Source organism: Nomia melanderi, chromosome 7 (genome assembly GCF_051020985.1).
Source record: "Nomia melanderi isolate GNS246 chromosome 7, iyNomMela1, whole genome shotgun sequence".
Taxonomy (NCBI): domain Eukaryota; kingdom Metazoa; phylum Arthropoda; class Insecta; order Hymenoptera; family Halictidae; genus Nomia; species Nomia melanderi.
Window position 1 is genome coordinate 6,860,262 of NC_135005.1, and position 17,918 is coordinate 6,878,179.

At 33.8% G+C, this 17,918-nt stretch overlaps 1 protein-coding gene across 2 annotated transcripts in view; it reads right to left on the reverse strand.

Moving 5' to 3' along the window:
- DIP-lambda (Dpr-interacting protein lambda) overlaps positions 1-17,918 on the reverse strand; it is a 201,450-nt gene that overhangs the window by 102,610 nt on the left and 80,922 nt on the right. For both annotated transcript variants that reach the window (XR_012998994.1, XM_031970408.2), the window contains exon 3: positions 2,828-2,874. The gene's annotated coding sequence lies outside the window, so the exon portion shown is untranslated. The remainder of the gene's footprint in view (positions 1-2,827; positions 2,875-17,918) is intronic.

A 17,918-nucleotide genomic window follows, 5' to 3' on the forward strand; every position in this document is an offset into this window, starting at 1 on the left:
TTCTTTCAAACTGACTTAACGAAAAATCGCACGTAAATTAAAGAAAGAGGCTGTTTTATTTTAATATTGTACATGTCGATGGATTGTACAAAGTTTAATATTAAATGTCAAACTCCATAATTTTGCTGGGTCGAATCAATTGGCGACTGAGAGGCGCCTACGGGGTGCAAAGAGTTAATTTAAATTATATACTTTTTTGAATTAGAATTTAATGATTTTAGGATAATCGACTGCTTGGATAACTGATTTAATTTAAGTTCTATTACCTTTTTACTCACAATTTAATAACATTAGGATAACCAAACGTTTGGATAACTAACGTTGAGACAATCAAACGTTGAAATAAAATTTCATATTTCTATTACAATTTACTACAAATTTTTATTAGGAAAATTCAAATTTCCAATTACGTGTAGCAATCTATAAAACTAATATTCAATTTAAATTCTATTACTATCTAACTCAGAATTTAATAATGTTAGGATAATCAAATGTTTGGATAACTAATGTTCCGATAACGATTACCCAAGTAAACAAGATTCCATCTTATTTAAATGAGATGTTCCAATCGAACGTTTCAATATTCTTGCGATGCCACAAAAGGCGATTAAAGATGGACGTATGTAGAGTCGGATAACAGTCAGAGGAAAAGGAGCTACTTGATTAGCTAGGATGAAACAGACCGCTAAATAAAGGTTGGAATTTCATCAGCCTAGAATGAACAGAATCTAGTAAATACTAATTCTAGTATATATCTTCATAGTAGTAGTGAATGTATCAACGCTACCGATAACCTTGTTAGACGATGGATTGACTTGGTCAGACGGTTGAACTTCGCTGAACTACACGGATACTTTCCAGTTAATTCCCGAACTCCATGTTTACCTTGATGAAACGATAACGCGGCTTATGTTCCATTGCCGGGGAAACAATTAATATTAATGATTTTGCGTCGTTAGCGGTCGACCAATGCTAATGGTACACCGCTTTGAGCATTGGCTTACCCCAAAATTTCGTAGCGTTTGTTCGCCATTTTATTCCTATCCAATACAACTTCTTTATCAAGTTTCAAATGTCAAGCTTCAAATTTCAAATTTTTAATTTTAAATTTCAAGATTCAATTTAAAAATTTCAAATTTCAAATTTCAAAATTGAACCTATAACGTTATTAAGTAACCTACAATCAAAAACATTTGAGTAAAACATAGTTCAATTTTTAATTAAACAAGACAGAAATATTTTATTAAAAGATGATACTTTAATTGGCAAAAAAATATTGAATTCTAATAATAAACGATCAAACAGCAAAAAGATAAGATACTCAAGTCAGATTTAGTATCCTTTCAGCGCAGATAGATAGAAATTAGATAAAACCGCGCGTGGTGTAAAGTATGTCAAGTATAAAAGATATTTAAATTTACATCATTCGGGAATGTGAATAAATAGTTGCAGCGAATAATACATACTTCGAGCGCCGGTTACTTCAAAGGGATTCATTTGAATCGATCGAACATTGTCCAGCATGTAACCGTACTAACCGAACAAGTTGATTAATCGTGGGATGTAGCGGACGTATTCGTCGCAGGTATGCGTTCAGTCCCGTAATTGAATTGACTAATATGGAAAACCGAGACATAATAGCGTAACATGTAACTGAGTCTGATATGAACTCATCGGGGAATCACTTAATGCACGGTGTAGCTACAATGTAATTTCACACAAGAGCTTTCTGTAGTTGGAATGCGAACTGTCGTGTCCTTTGCGTGTCTTCCGCAATTAGAACTTTAAGAATATCATACCGAATGGAACGTGTGTTCACGAAATTGGAGATTACGTTATTAATTATTCACGAAGCTGTGCTGAAAAATGTTTGCTTTAATGCATTCGCGATCAGCAATGGTTTTAATATTTTGAAATTTTATGTTATTAATTTTCAAAGTTGGAATTCTAAGTTATTAACTTTCAATGCTGGAATTCGAAGTTATTAATTTTCAAAGTTGAAATTTTAAATTATTAATTTCAAATTTTGGATTTTAAATTACGTTTACGTTCCCTTTTCTCTACTCAAAATAAAGTGAAACAAACAATTCTAAACTGCTTTTTCAGGTGTAAGTATTTACTTTCCCGTCATTTCATGGTTTCGAGTTGTCAACGTTAATAGTAAAAAAAGTGGTCACGCACAGGGAACTTGTCAAAACGGGCAACACTAACCCCGTTCAACACAGCGAAAACAATGGCGTTCGAAAAGCAAACATGTCAGGCATTGTATTCTTTTCGCGTTCCAATTGAAACAAAAATGGCGGCCGAAGCCGAGGATATGATTCGGTCTGAGTTGAGGGAATGTACTGTCACGTAGAAAACATGCAAAAAATGCCAGCTGTTTCTGGTACGAGGATTTTGATCTTTTCCATTGGAAGTGTCCTGGTTCAATAGAAAAAAAATTGAAGACGAGGATTTCCAACAACCGTAGGATTCTCTATTTAATCCATTGTCCAATAATATTCTGTAAAAGTCGTGATGAAGATTTTAAACTACAACAGATTTAACCCTCCCCCGGCAACACTGTTTTTCACTGACGTGGTCGACAATATGGATCTTTTATGGTCAGATTTGATTTTTCATTCCTGTGAATTCTGTAAAAATTTTTAAAAATTCTCAAGAAGAAACTCAAGAAGAAACGAGATTTTCAACAAGAATAGTCTATATTGTCATATTGGTTAAATCTTAACTTATTTTTTTCTAGTTAATCAAAAAGCCGATTGTTTTCGGAATGAAAACTGCGAATAAAGGAACGTGTTTATTTAATTCATTGAATTTTTCCACTGACCTGTATAGTTTCATCAAAACTGGAGGCGGTTAGCGTTATTATTTATTCTGTAACAAAAGTAAAAGTAATTAACGTACAGGACGGAATATGCGAAGCATACGTAAAATAACATAAAAATGTTTATAACTTATTATACATCATTTTCCTCGCTGTTATTCTAAGTAATAAAGTACCATGGAACAGTACATTTGACATTTGTATAATTGATTAAAATGAATCGAGCTGCAGATGGTGCACAATAAATTAAATAATGACATGTGCAGCAGTTTTCCCAATTCTTTACTTTACGTGTTTGAACATGATTGAAGATTAATGAATACAAATGGAAATATGAATATTTTGTCAGGATATTTTTTATTCCAAAGTACAGTTCTGTTATGATTTATGAAATAAATAAAAAAAACATAATTCGACGTGTGCAAAAGAACTTGTGAGTTTTATTTATCTGTGTACCAAATAAATTTAATGGAGCACTTTTTTTTTAAATATTGAATATTCTTTTTATATATAAACTCCAATTGATGTCTCTATAACTTTTAAATTCAAATCTAAATTTATTCCGTGATATCATTCGTATATTTTACTTTTTATTGTAAAAGATAAAAAGATATTTAAAATTTTTGTTTACAAATTGCATATCATGTTAAGTGTAATTAGAATACTATATTACAGTGAAAATTTTAAACATTTATATGTTTTCATTTGCGGCGTTTTCATTGTCGATCGATAATTGCAAAGTGGTAGAAATAGTTGCAATTAATACAGTGACGTAATAATTAAAATAAATCTACATATGCGCTACAACTAAAATTGATTCGGCATGTATCGTCACTAATTAATTGCTGAAAATTGTTTCCTTAATATCAGACAAAACGGACATTATTCTTCCATCTAATATCATCCGTTCACCTGATACTCATTAGCTCTCCAGTATCGAGGTATCATATTCGGAACACGAAGCCCGAGACGGAGGTTACACGACTCCTGAACTTCTGTTTATTTATGCACATAAGTATTACAGGTCCTCGACAACTATTTCTATTGCTTCACGTCATGTTCTCGTAACGAACATCGTTCATTAAATATGAATACTAAAATGTCACTTAATCCGCGATTCACATTTCATCGCACAAAAAGTTCAATAAACAAAATCAATAAAAATTCGTTACTTTATAATATTTACAACTATCTAATAGCTGAATTTATTTCATCGACTTTTAACATGCCTACGAGTAGATAATGAATAGCAATACTGAATTAACCTTTTGGTGACGAATATCACAATAATGGCGACTTCAGGCTTTAATATTTAAAATCGGAAGCTACAAATTATTTAATAATGAAAGATTTAAAATTTTCACGCACAATTCAGTTTTCAGTTACGAAAGATTGCCCCAAATATGAATCCGAAAACCAAATTGCTGGACCACCCTCAGTTCTCGAAGAACGTGGTTTTTTGTACAAACGGTCGAAGTTTAGAAGGAAACAAGTATTACTTAAAAACTAAAAACGATAAACAGTTCAAATTTGTCGTAGAAATTAGTGAAGAGATGCTCGAATATGTAGCTATAAAAATTTTGAATATTTCGTCTCATTAAATACTTGTAAATGATAATTGAAGTTTTAAAAGAGGTAGATGTGAACTACTTATAAGTAGTTACTCCAACCTTTCATCACCGTAACGAAAAGGAATATTATATGTTATATCGGGAAAGTATAAATGGGCAAGTTCAATTTCATCGAAAAGACAATTCGCCAAAAATAGAAACTTGCTCCCCTATCTCCATCTGTCGTTTTCGACCTGCGCTTCAAAATAAAATACAGATGAAAGCAAACCGTTTTTCGCACCGCGTCGTCTGCGGCGCGCATCGAAACTGTAAACTCTGAATCCAGTTTTACACGGCCTTAAACGCTCGCTTAAAACTCTAATTGAGGAAACGTTGATAATGTTCTGAAAGGGACGACGGAGGATTAAAAGGGTGGCGCTGTTATCGCGAAGAAACGAGAAAAATGAAGCGCTCCTTCTTCGGCTCTCATTACCGACATCAGTTCGCCGCGCGTTTAATTTCCTCGCCGGGACAAATGTGACAGGCATGCTCGCATTATGTCATTGTTGACTGTGAAACGAGTTTTTTCTTTCTTTTTCAGAAGATATTTTATTATTTTATGAATCTTTTGAAAAGACGTTTTATTACCTTTAAAGTCTTCCTTTAGAAGATGTTTTATTACCTTTTAAATCTTCTTTTAGAAGATATTTCATTATTTTTCAATGTTTTTAAAAGGTATGTTATTATTTTCAGTGCAAGTTTTTTTGACATTAAGATGAAATTAACGTTAAAAAATACTTTAAAATTGAAAAAGACACACAGTGATTCAGATTGGCGAATTAGGAGAAAAGAATTTTACATTATTTTTCCATTTATCGCAATGATAGTTTGTATTTATTATGTATTTCTGAATTAACTCTAATAAAAATTGAATTATTAGGATTAATAACTTTCGAAGTATGACGGTGTTTACGTATACAAATTTTGTAATTAATACACGTACAGCAAGAAATTTAGAATCATTCTTATTCGTTTCACTAATGATTTGTTTATAATAGAGAAAATCGAAAACATGCCATTAGGTACAGCAATGAATTCAATGTCTTCGTAGACCAAATTTCATCCATTTAAAAAACTAATCAAGGAAGCTCCCATTACTCTCATTTTATCCCATACTTAAATTAAAAATAGAAGATCTCAAAATGGCGGAGGATTGTTGAAATTTTAAATGAATTTATAACAGATTGAATTTAAAATTATTAAATTTATTACTAAATTTAATAATTACATATATACTACATGAAACGTTCATTAATAATAATTATTCACCTTCCATTTTGGACGTTTCTTCTACTTAAACCCTTTGCGTCTGAAAGGCGACTTACAGTTAACATTTGGTTTGGTGCAGTGAAATGATAAAGTTCGATATGCGATAGCAAAATTCCTATAATGCAATTATAAATGGAATGAAGAAATAAAATAATTCCATCTCTTTGTTAGTGTACTACATACATTTGAGTTACTTGTGCAAAGAACCCTTAACCCAAACAATTTCCAACCTTCTATAACAAATTTGTATTGTTATCTTCAGCATGATATACGAGTGCAAAAGGTTAACCCTTTACGGACGAACGTCGGCATTTTGTCGGAATCAAACTTCCATGTTTGGAATACCAAATCACAAACAAATGATTTAGCTATTCGACCAGTAAGAAATCAGTACACAGTTTCATTATTCCCTACGATTTAAGCATTGAATGTTTAATTTAGCAGAATCTGCAGAAGGTTTCCTATACTTTCAACAATCTACGTCCGCAAAGGGTTAATTATAGTAGGATCTAGGCTACCGGACGGCGGCTTGTTTTCCAGGGATCGAGAAAATGATGAAAAACAGGAACGAAGGTCGAAGGATAAGAAGTGCGGCGATGAGAACCTGGCCGAAGCTTGGCTTTCCGACCGAGGTACCATTCTCGTATCTTCCAGATTCGCAGCTGTCCACCCCTATGCCTATTTCCTGACTGTATACGAGTGTGTGCCAGTGTTTTTCCCAAGGATTATCTGATACGGAAGGAGAGGACGCGCCATGGGACATAGCCCAGCATACGGAGCCCGTCGTCGAACAAATAATAATAAGCTCCGGAAGAGCTTTGCCGGGGGGATACTCGAATATGGGGTCGTTGTCACCGTGGTCTTTTCGATCCTGGACTTTCCTACCTTTATTTTATTATTTTATGCTTGAATTAGCTGACACCTGGAAGAACCTAGCAAAATAGTATTACAAAATCATCGTTTGAAAATAAAAACGAACAAATTTTGTTTATTATAGTTTTTTAATATAGGGTCTTAAGATTTAATGATAAGAATGTATGACTTTCTAGATCTAGTTTGATTTTTTACTGTGGGGTCGTTGTCACAGTGTTTTTTTTATCCTGGATTTTCCTACTTTTATTTTATTATTTCAATCTAGAAGAGGCTGACTCATAAAGTAGCCAACCTAAATAAAAATTTACTGATTAATAATAAAACCCTACAACTTTTCAAATTTATTTGAATTTTTTAACCTTTCCCTTTGATATCTAAAATTGGAAGCTACAAATAAATAATTTCATCATTCGCGTAACGAGAGATTAATTATTATACGATCGAAAGAATGATTTCATTCTCGAATCGTACAATAAAGATAAAAATTACATTAATACACAAAATCTGTGACATAAACATTATTCCCTACACTCTTAACATTCTACAAATCCACGGAACGGTAACTACGCAAGTCTTCACAGTTTATATCGTAGACGATTAAACCACATGACTCCGCATTAATCTCATTATACACTTCTCTTGTAATTCTCGTAATAAAGATAACCCAGTTTTTCCACTCGTCACTGCGCCGTAACACCTCAGCAGCGTGTTCGAGTTTACCGGAACGCGTCATTCAGATGAGAACCCCCATTAACTTCTTCTATGGCGATGCATCAAGCGCAATAGCACTGTTGTCATCCGCGTTATCCGTTTATTATTTGTCCATTCCATATCCCCCGTGAACCTGCCGGCGTTTATACCCGTGGAAATTGTCATAAATTTTATTAAATTGCAACGATATATCACATTATTAAAACAACCGCTAGAAATTCCGCGACGTCGCCAATAAACGTTCCTCTCCTTTTCTCTGCGCTTTTAGAGGAAAACCCGAAAAAGATTCGAGCCGCATAAAAAAAGCTCTGCTGCCACGCGGAAGTCGTTATCTATAAACGAACGTATCCACCGGAAATGAAACACCAACATACGTACGCGAAACCGCACGCGGTGGTTAAAGTCGTTCCACGCTTGCCGCTGGAAATTTTTCAATATCAACTTTTTATGAATGGTGCAACTAGACTGCAACCATTTTTGCTAGCTGATCATTTCAGCAAGCGAATCGTGGAGGATGAAATTAATATAAATTATTGAAAATTATCAATCCCTTTAATATGTTGAGTTATGTTATAAGCATTCATTATAACTAAGTAACTATAATTAGTAGCATAGAGTTTATGTTATAAATATTATTTTGTAAATGTTTACGACGGTTCCGATTGATGCAATTACATGGATATATATACTAATTATCTATTATCAAACCCCTAATCTCCAAAATCTAAACAAACATATATCAATTATTCTAGGGACAACAAAATAAATTGTATAATGTAAAGCTAGTGTTAAAGGTTAACCCTTTGCACTCGATTTATTTCCAATGAGTGTAAACTTGTATTTATTTTTAGAGAAATGAATTAAAGTAATTGACAACAGTAGAATTCAACGTTTTATATTTACTTTATTTTTATTATCATAATAAGATTGAATATTTCTAATCGTTTAAACTGTGGTACTTCTTCAAACAATTTCCAGCATAATCTAAGTACGTGCATCAAAGTAAATTAGTGTTGTCAGCTCTTGCATGACATACGAGTTCTAGAACAAATTTGTATCGTCACCTCCGGCATGACACACGAGCGCAAAGTGTTAATTCATTTGTAAATTCATTGCACAGAAAACACCACCAAAAACCATCGGTAAATTGTTTTCCGCGCGTCACGCGTGGAATAGCCTGTATAATTCGGGCAAATAAATGCAACAGCTTTTCGCGAACGGATCCGTCCGCTGCTCACCGTATACAGAACCGACCTGCGCCAGGTATATTCGACACACCTGGTACACGCACACGTACGGATTGTATTTCTTCGCATATGCGCCCACGCGAGCTGTTACCATCCGGTGGAAAAAAAGTAGCTTGTAGATACCCAGTTCGCTTTTCAGGGAGAGGCTATCCCGACGCAGACGTCGATTGACTCCGCAGCCAGAATTTCATTTTACACTTTTCCCCGATACTCACCGCGTAGACCTGCACCCTGTATAAGTTGGCGATATCATAACGATACAACTGGGTTCGGGAAATTGAAACGCGATACATGAAGTGCAAGGCTGTATAGGGTGAATATTAATAACTAGGATCTTCGTGCAAGCATAGGCAATCGATTTTTCGATAGTAGTTCGGTAGTTGCATATTATACGGATCATCTTTGTTTCCGAAACGAGTCGGTCAGAAGCCAATGCGGTTAAGTCCAGAGAAGAAAAATTGAGAAAATTCGTATAATGTTACAATTTTCATAAATTTTCAGCCTTCCGTGTTTTAAATATTGGAAGCTTCTACAGAAACTTTTGTAAAATTTCTTAAATGCAATTTCGCGAACACTTATTGTCTCTATTAATTGTTAATTATACGTGTATATAATTAATATAATTATTAATTATACTTCTGTATAATTCAAACTCAAGATAAAACACAATAATCCAATAATTTGGAATATTGTTCCGAACAAACTTGAAAAAACAAAGTTGAAAAATGTATAAACTTAAAATTATTTTCGAGTAACAAAACGCAATAATAATATTCTCTCAATTTCTCCTCTAAAAGAAACAACTGTAACATTAAATCTGATGTGAAGGCGAACGTAAATGATTTCAACAGCATCCAAAATGTGCTCAAATTTTTCAGAAAAATTAACCTTCTAAATTCGGTAAATTTTGTATTATTATTCATACAACTAGTATATTATTATAGAATGAGTCATTATGTAATAAGTATTATTCAGTAATAAGTAATGTATCCAAATGATGGTGGTTACTAATGACTTTGCTGTTAATGTGACAACCTTAAATTAAACTTAAATATAAAAGAAAAGAAAAGTAATAGAGTGAAATTTAATGAAACATAAATTATTTTCAACTTTTCTGACGCAGGTTCCTCTGTGTATTGGAATTCACGTGGCGCAGTATTTTTACAGACGTTGGTGCGCAAAACGTACATATTTATCAAATACAAGCACGCGTGAGCGGTCCCGGCGGATCCAGGGATCAAAGTTCCATCACTTTGATCCGAGATTTTAACAGATTCCTTCGTCATTCTTCTGGATCTACGTAACCATTCAACGTAGCGTAGAATATTGATTTTAATTTGCCAGCGCACCCTAACTGAACGAAATATTCGAGGATTGTACCGAGGTTAACTATTAAATTTCATCGAAGAAAAGCATTCTTCGCGTCTAGAAATAATTTTCTGAAACAAATACTTGAAGGGAAAATCATTTGACTTCGAATCTAAGAAGGAATACCCGCCGCGTAAATAATTCATTTCTTGTAAAAGAGCTGGCTCCCGTATGTATAAAACAGAAATTGAACAATGAATAATTGAAATAGTCTTGTATCGCTTTTTGAAACGTTGTATCGATAGTCAAAAGTAAATAAAGAGGTCCGTGTAAATACCGGAGGCATTGTTGAGAAAATTACAAACAAATTGCAGTAATTGTGTTATTACTTGTTCGTTAATATTACGTTAATTTAAGTTAATACTAAGTTAATTCGTGTAACAAAAAGGTAATTAATTAAAAGAAATTCTTTTTTAAATCGTTTGTTGTTAGTTTATCATCGTATTCACGAACTTTTTGTATTTTTTAATTAAACAGAAAATTGTGACAGATACTTTGTTGACCTCTTGAATATATTCATCCATAATTTCCAATGAAATAATCGATATTTCAAATGTTAACATTTATGAAACGTTCAGCGGAATAATTTTCGTTCAAAACCACTTAATTAATAATTGATTTTTTTCATGTGAAATTTTAAAAGCGGTTGGATATGATTAAAATATATAAAAAGTTGTAATAGAATATCACACTCCTTCTATGAGAAGTTTACTAATGGCTTTCCATTCTCAACGTAAATTACTGTTTCTCTGGGAGCATAGTGTTCCAAAATAAAGCAGCTGCAAATGTCCGTCCTGAAACAGATTCTGTCTACGAAGAGTCTGAATGTGCGCTACAATAAATTAGTAAGAAGCGTTTCCGTACTTGAAGCAAGGCAAATAAACGTGCGGAAACTGCCTGCGATCACAAATATAAGGTTCAAAATGAGTCACGTGGTTTCCGAGGTCAGCAAAAAAATTCACATACATGGAAATTCTTCTGTTCAGCGGGAAAAATAAAAAAAAAAAATTTTGAAACCGGAAAAATTTGTTTGAAATTGTAGAGGAATTCAAGTTAGCGTTAAATAACAAAAATAGTCTAACTCTACATTCATAGTGAACAATTTTACCTTATTTTTGATAATAGAATTATTTTAGATAATAATCATTGATTGAGTAATAGATTCTCTTCATTCGCTAAGTATTTATTATATTTACTTCTTATACTATTATATTTAATAATCTTCATAATGATAGTAATACATGAAAAAACGATCTTAAGAATTTTCTCTTAAATAACTCTATTGCAATAACTTTAACCTTACCTCCTCAATCGTAGCACCGATGGAATGTCAAGATTTCCCTCATGAAAATGAGTCCCAACACGACGTAAACTCGGGCTAGTTCTATCGATTTGGGACAAATAAACCTTCAATTTCGTTAATAACATTAAGCCGGTAAAACTAGTCCGATTTCCATCGTGTTTGGACTCTTTTTAATCACGACAATTTCAGAAGTTCACCGGCACCATATTTAAGAAGGTAAGGATAAATTACTACAATTGAATTTTTCTTCATTGCATGTTTATATTTGACGCGTGCGGCATCGCTCTAAAATCTCGCGTCTCGACCCACGATGCTCGACGGACAGTATCTATCTCGCTTCCACTCACTACATCGATTCTCTGTCTTCGTCAGGCGGTAAATGTGTTAAAAGATTTCGAATAACAAGAAACACAAAATATTGTTAAAACTGCCTAATCCCTGATTCAGACAGATTTCCGAGTCTGATCACCGGTCGAAGTATCCCCGAATCTTCCACGGTCGCGTCGCGATACGGTATTTTTGAATTGTGGCTTGCATTCCGGGCGAGTCGTTAACTCCCGAAACCGAGGGTACATAAGTTTCGTCGAAAGGAACGAAGCAATAGCGTACACACGCGCGCCCGCGCGGGGGGTCACGGGCGAGAAGTTTAAAATTAGAATTCCATGGAGATGGTAATTGTGTGCATCAACGAAGAACAGCGCTCGTAGAAAACTTTTAATTCGGTCATTGAATTAAATGAGAATGCCGCGTTTATGCGCGTATAGGTCTAGGGTCCGCGCGCGCGTGCGCGAGCGCTGGACCGCGCCTAGAGCTGTGGGACGAACAGTTCACTATGGCATCGAACGAGAAATTAAACTTTTCGCTCGGTCCGGTGTTCCTTTTTAAAATGACTTCCGAACTCTTTTGGAGACGTATTTCGACGAACGGAAAGACAGGGAGCAATTGCGATGGAGATCTGATGGGAATGAAAAGGATAGGAGGGAGAAGGAGAAAAGAGGGTGGAAGAAGAATGAGAGTTGAGGGAGAGGTAGAAAGGAGAGAGAAAGGTGCAGCAAAGAATAGAGGGAGAGGACGGATGGAAAGTAAAGAGAGAAAGAAGGTGAAAAATAGCGATGGAAGATGAGAGGGTGAAAAATAGGCATGAGGATAGATGGTGGAAAATAAAGAGGAAATAGAAAATGTAAGAGATGAAGAGAGAGTAAAGATTAAATTGAGAAAGAGAGGGTGCAAAGTAGAGAGAGGAGAAGAGAGAAAGAAGGGAGGGAGGAAAATAGAGAAAGAAAAAGGGAAACTGAAAAATAAAGAGTGTATTAGATAGAGAAAAGAAAAGAAAGAGAAAGAGTGAGAAATAGAAAGAAAATAAAAAACACAAAGAGACAAAGAGAGAGTAAAAATTAAAGAGCGAAAGGGAATGAAAAATGGAGAGAGGAACACAGAGGATGAAAAATAGAAAGGAAAGAAGAGAATGTAGAAAATATAGAAAGAAAAAGGAAGAGAGAAAATGAAAGGGTGGAAAATAGACAAAGAGAAAGAGGGAGTGGAAAAGAAACAGAAAAGAAGAATGGTTGAAAAAGTGAGAGACAAAGAAAATGAAAGAAATAGAACGAGAAAAAGAGATGGACTGAGAGGGGGGGGGGGATAGTTGAGAAATACCTACGTATTGTACGGAGAAGGGCAATTGCGGGCATAAGCGAGTGTAGCTTCTCTCGCGAAGCTTTTAATTCCCGTCGTTCCATTCAATGTGAATTGCACTACCGGCATATACATCGACGGGCGCGTTTATGCACACGTGTACGTGTAAAGCGGCACGGACCCGTACACGTGCACGACGCGCCCCGTGAAACAGTCTTGACTGCTGCCGAATGACGAAATGAAATTCTCGACGAACCTGTCTCGCCAAAGAAACGTTCTTTGCCCCTGGAATATTGAAAGACTCCGACGAAAGTTTCGAATTGTCCGCGGGATCCTTTCCTCCTATCGCATTCGCGCGTTGTTAGCAATTATGAAAACAGCGGAGACCAATACCTCAAGAAAATTCAGTGTATTGCTTTGTACCAAGATTTATGATATTCGATAAAATGAAACTGTCTTGATGAGGCTTCCTGCGGTGTAAAAACCTTTTTAGCTTATCAGAAATTGTTGTTTTTTAAGTGAATAAACGTGTATGCCTGAATTGTTTATGTATAATTGTAAGTTGCTTTAATATATGGGTTAATATGTTAACGTTCCCTTTACTTCGACGAAATTACAGGAATGTATAAGTGGCAGTTAAGAAATCTTGTAAAAATATGAGGTCCACCGATGTTGAATTAAAAGAAAATAATACATTTAGTAATGTTTACTGAACAATATAATTTCCATCGTTGGTAATGATGGAACAGTTCGTAAATTCCATTTCTATAGAATGACTGAAAACGTTTATTTTTGAAAACTAGAGATGACATTATCGAATAGAACTTTCCGGTAGACCTAACATAATCTTGATTTTTCCCGAATATTTTCCAAAAAATTATTAAATATACCATGTTAAATTATATTTAAATTAAGATAAATTGACATAAAAATAAGAAATGGCTCATAAGATGATTACGATGTCTTGGTACAACGATTGCCATTGGATGGATGAACATTTATTCGAATTAAACGGCGTCTGATCTTTATAGGTAGTTTCGCGAATCGTTAAATGCCTATACCTAACGTCCCACCCTGTACACTGAGTGTACGTGTTCGCACAGCTTTAATATATGTATATATGTCAGACGCATAAACAGTCACGTACAATATTACTGGTTAGAGGAATCAAATTTCCGTTACTTCGATCCTGGGTTTCCCTGATCCTATCACCTTACTGGCATAGGATGAGGATTATATAGCCAGTATAGAGATATATCGAATATGTAGCTGCCTCCAATACTGTACACGCTACGGCAGACTGTCTATTAACATCAGAAATACTTGGTGGATCAAAATTTCAGATACTTACCTCTTCTCGCAATTATTGACAAGATGCAGAATCTTCTATGAGAATATTATACGCCTCTGAGAATTATTATCTAAAATAAATGAACCAGTCAATTGCGTTTGACGAGTGTACACGTCATCCTAAACTTTGAAATAATACTAATTCTTTCAAAGACGAACTCTTTATTTTTTCAGATCAACATGTGATTCTTTTTCGTTTTGCTTTGGTTCTTCATTAAAATATACCCTAGGTGTATTCGTTACGCGTTTGACGGTCACATATTTCAATTTTTGATTTTATTACACGCAGCACGAGAGATTTTTATTCAATTAAATTAAACTAAATTAAATTGAAGAGAACTTAATTAAACTGAACTCTAGAGTTAACAGGTTAATTGATATTAATATTAAATGTATTAGTATTAAATTAGGTGAATCAATTTTTGAGGATATTATATAGTGTGAAAGTAATTGATTATTAAAAATTGGTCGACTTTTCCATGAAAAATATTTATATAAGTATAAAATTAGAACATAATGGAATCTTAATAACTTTAGAATTATCATAGGATGAAATAGAATTTTAATGAAATTAAAATTATTTTAAAATAGGGCTTTATAATAGAATTCAGGTAATATAATTTACTAAGGGCAGTGTTGGCGGGCAGAGAAAATATTTTTAACATCTTATGAAAACTACAAAAATATTTCTTAAGACACCATTTTTATTCTACATAATATTCGAATAAACCAATGAATACATTTGATAGACTTTTACAAAATCGTCTTCATAATTTCAATAATTATAAAACCAAAAATTAGAAGTGAATTGTTTATCGTTTAACAGTTTCGCTTCTGACGTATTGAAAATAACTCGGCATCAATACTAAAGTAACTCTAAAAACCTGCCAATGCAAAAGACGAATATAAGACCATGAATGTCCTCGTTCGCTTCGCTTAAGAAATCAATTAAATTAATTCATTCATTAAATCGTTTTTAGTGCACATTCTAAAATACAAGTCAATCGAAATCTCGATAAATATTACATAAAAGCTCGGTGAAACCCTTGACACATGACAGATTCTTACATTTATCGACTGATATCATTTCCATTGAAGTGCCACGAGGAAAAGGACTTGCAAGTAACCGATCTGGATTAGGATCGACCGTAGTTTCGCAACGTTCACTTCTCGAGTACTTATTTACATTATTGATAGCACGCTTGTCCTTTCTGTACACAACGAAATACTCGGAATGAAGACTTCTTATGACAAGAAAATAAAAGTAATTTCCATGGAAAATAGAAGAACGGAATATGTTTTGCTCGGCCGATATCGAGGGGAATTCTTGTTCGCCTTTTATCGATGGGAACTTGCGTAGCTCGAAACGGTGCACGTACTACCTTTCTGTCTTGATGGAAATCGATGTTCATCGGAAATATAATTTTTCAGAGTGCGTGGTCGCGATAAGTAGAAAATTTTATTATAAAATCGTCTTCGTTCTATTTTTCAATCATGTTTAATCCTTTCATTCGGAGTGGTACACATAGGTATATACCGCGAACATGTTACATTACCGGAAAGCTAGAAAACTTAAAGATGAAGAAAAATTGTGTCACACGGGGAGCATTGCTTATGGCTGACAGTTGAACCGATCAACCGATGAAAATCAGCTGTCAGTGCATGTGTTTTGATTAATTAGTGCACAGTTGTAAGCTTCTCCTCAGAAAATTCATATTAAAAAAAAAATATATATATATTTACGGAGGAAGGGGTTAACACTAAACGTACCGACACTTTGCATATATCTGTTGCTACTGTAATCAGTCAAATAAGTGGTTATAAAATAAAGATGAAGTTAGACGATGAATTTTTCTTATTAAAAATAGAAACAGGAGGAAAAACAAAAATTGAAAACTGATTAATGGGGCAATATAAGAATTGGTGTGAAGTTAAATGAACAAAGAAAATCGCAGAATTTTCAATACAATTTTTAATTTAATTGCTGCGGTTATTAGCGACCATCGTTTATATTATACAATATTTTCATGAGTTATTATTATTTTTATAAATTATATGAGATTCCTGTTTTGTCTGTCTTGAGGTTTTCCTTTAGTAGTGGGTTGATGTGCTTGATACGGAGATTTTTGTATCTGATGCAATGAAGAAGTAAATGTTCCACTGTAGTTGTCTTAGTATATTTATTACAAATAGGTATTATGTCTTTTGATAAAATATGTGATTGAGTGATTCTTCTATGTTAAATTTTGATTCTGTTTATTGTCATCTATTCTGTTCTGGATAAGTTATTTAGAAAATCGTCTTTGTTTCTCGATTACATTGCAATTTCGAATATCGATGTAATTTGTTAAAAAATATTCGAAACGCGGGTTAAAGTTCAAAGCATTTATTCCTTTTAATCGATAACATTGTTTTGTTTATATCGACCTGTTTCAATCTCTCTGATCTTGTTAAAAATTAAATCTATTCCGAATAAAATATTTTCTTTTTTGAACATAATCGATTACATTAATATCATTCAGTTGTAACAATCAGTTACTTAAATAAGTTTTATTCAAAACGCACTTCGTTTTATCATAATCGTTTTATCTTGTTCGTTGAGCATAAAGTATGTACAATGTAATTTTATATTCGTGACAATGTAATTTTCGTGTTAAGGATATTTGCTTAATATTCTGAACATGTATTTACTGGACAATAAAGCAATGTTTCGTTATTATACTAATTGTACGGCGGTAATGCGATAATGAACGAGCAATTGTAGAGCTTTTGATCGTGTGCCTCATCGTGTGCATAATTTGATGCAAAAAAAAGGGCAAGCATCTGTTCAGTGTAAAAGTAAATTATGTTATCGTGGTCGACATTATTACAAGTCGTATGTTTATGACCAGGTCTGCACCTGAGAACCGAGCTAAAGAAAAATGAAACGATATGTCTGCTGCAGTTGGGCACGAAACACCTACCCTCCGTGACTTTAATTCAGTTCAGCGAAATCAAATCTACGAAATTATTGTATCAATACTTTCCAAGCTTTAATACTGCAGAAATGTTACTGTAAACGCAAAGTGAAAAATACGCCCAAAATTCACCAGTTTTTGCTGATAATTTTGAGTTTATTTGATATTTGATATTGTCTATTTAGAAATTAGACACATATCGTTTCTATTATTCGATTTTAGTCTATTTCCATAATTCATTTAAGAGATTTATTTTGCTATTAATTAAATACTATTAATATTAATAATCTTCTATTCATTATTTACTATTAATTCAACACTATTAATACTAATAATTTACCATTCATTATTTACAATTAAGCACTACCAACATTAACAGTTAATAATAATTAATACGACTACCAACATCATAAAGTTACCTATATTTAGATTTAACAAATCAATAGAATGTTCCACTTCTCCCCAACACCTCAGAAACACTATTCAAACCACTATTACTCTCAACTCTCATACGTACGTTACATATACCACACAAAGCTTCCAAAAAACCAAGAATCACCTAGATACAAACCCTTACCTAACTCTACTTCCAAAGACACAAAACCCTCGAACCCAACGGGACTCCGCAAACTTCGAATCAACTAGGAGCACACTCCGCTCCCATCGAAACGAACGTTTCGTGATAGAAATCAACGCGGCTTAAATGAAATCAGCGAGCTAGGAGAAACTTGGAGCAGGTAAGAACGCGGGTGGAAGGGCGTAAAATCAACGGAA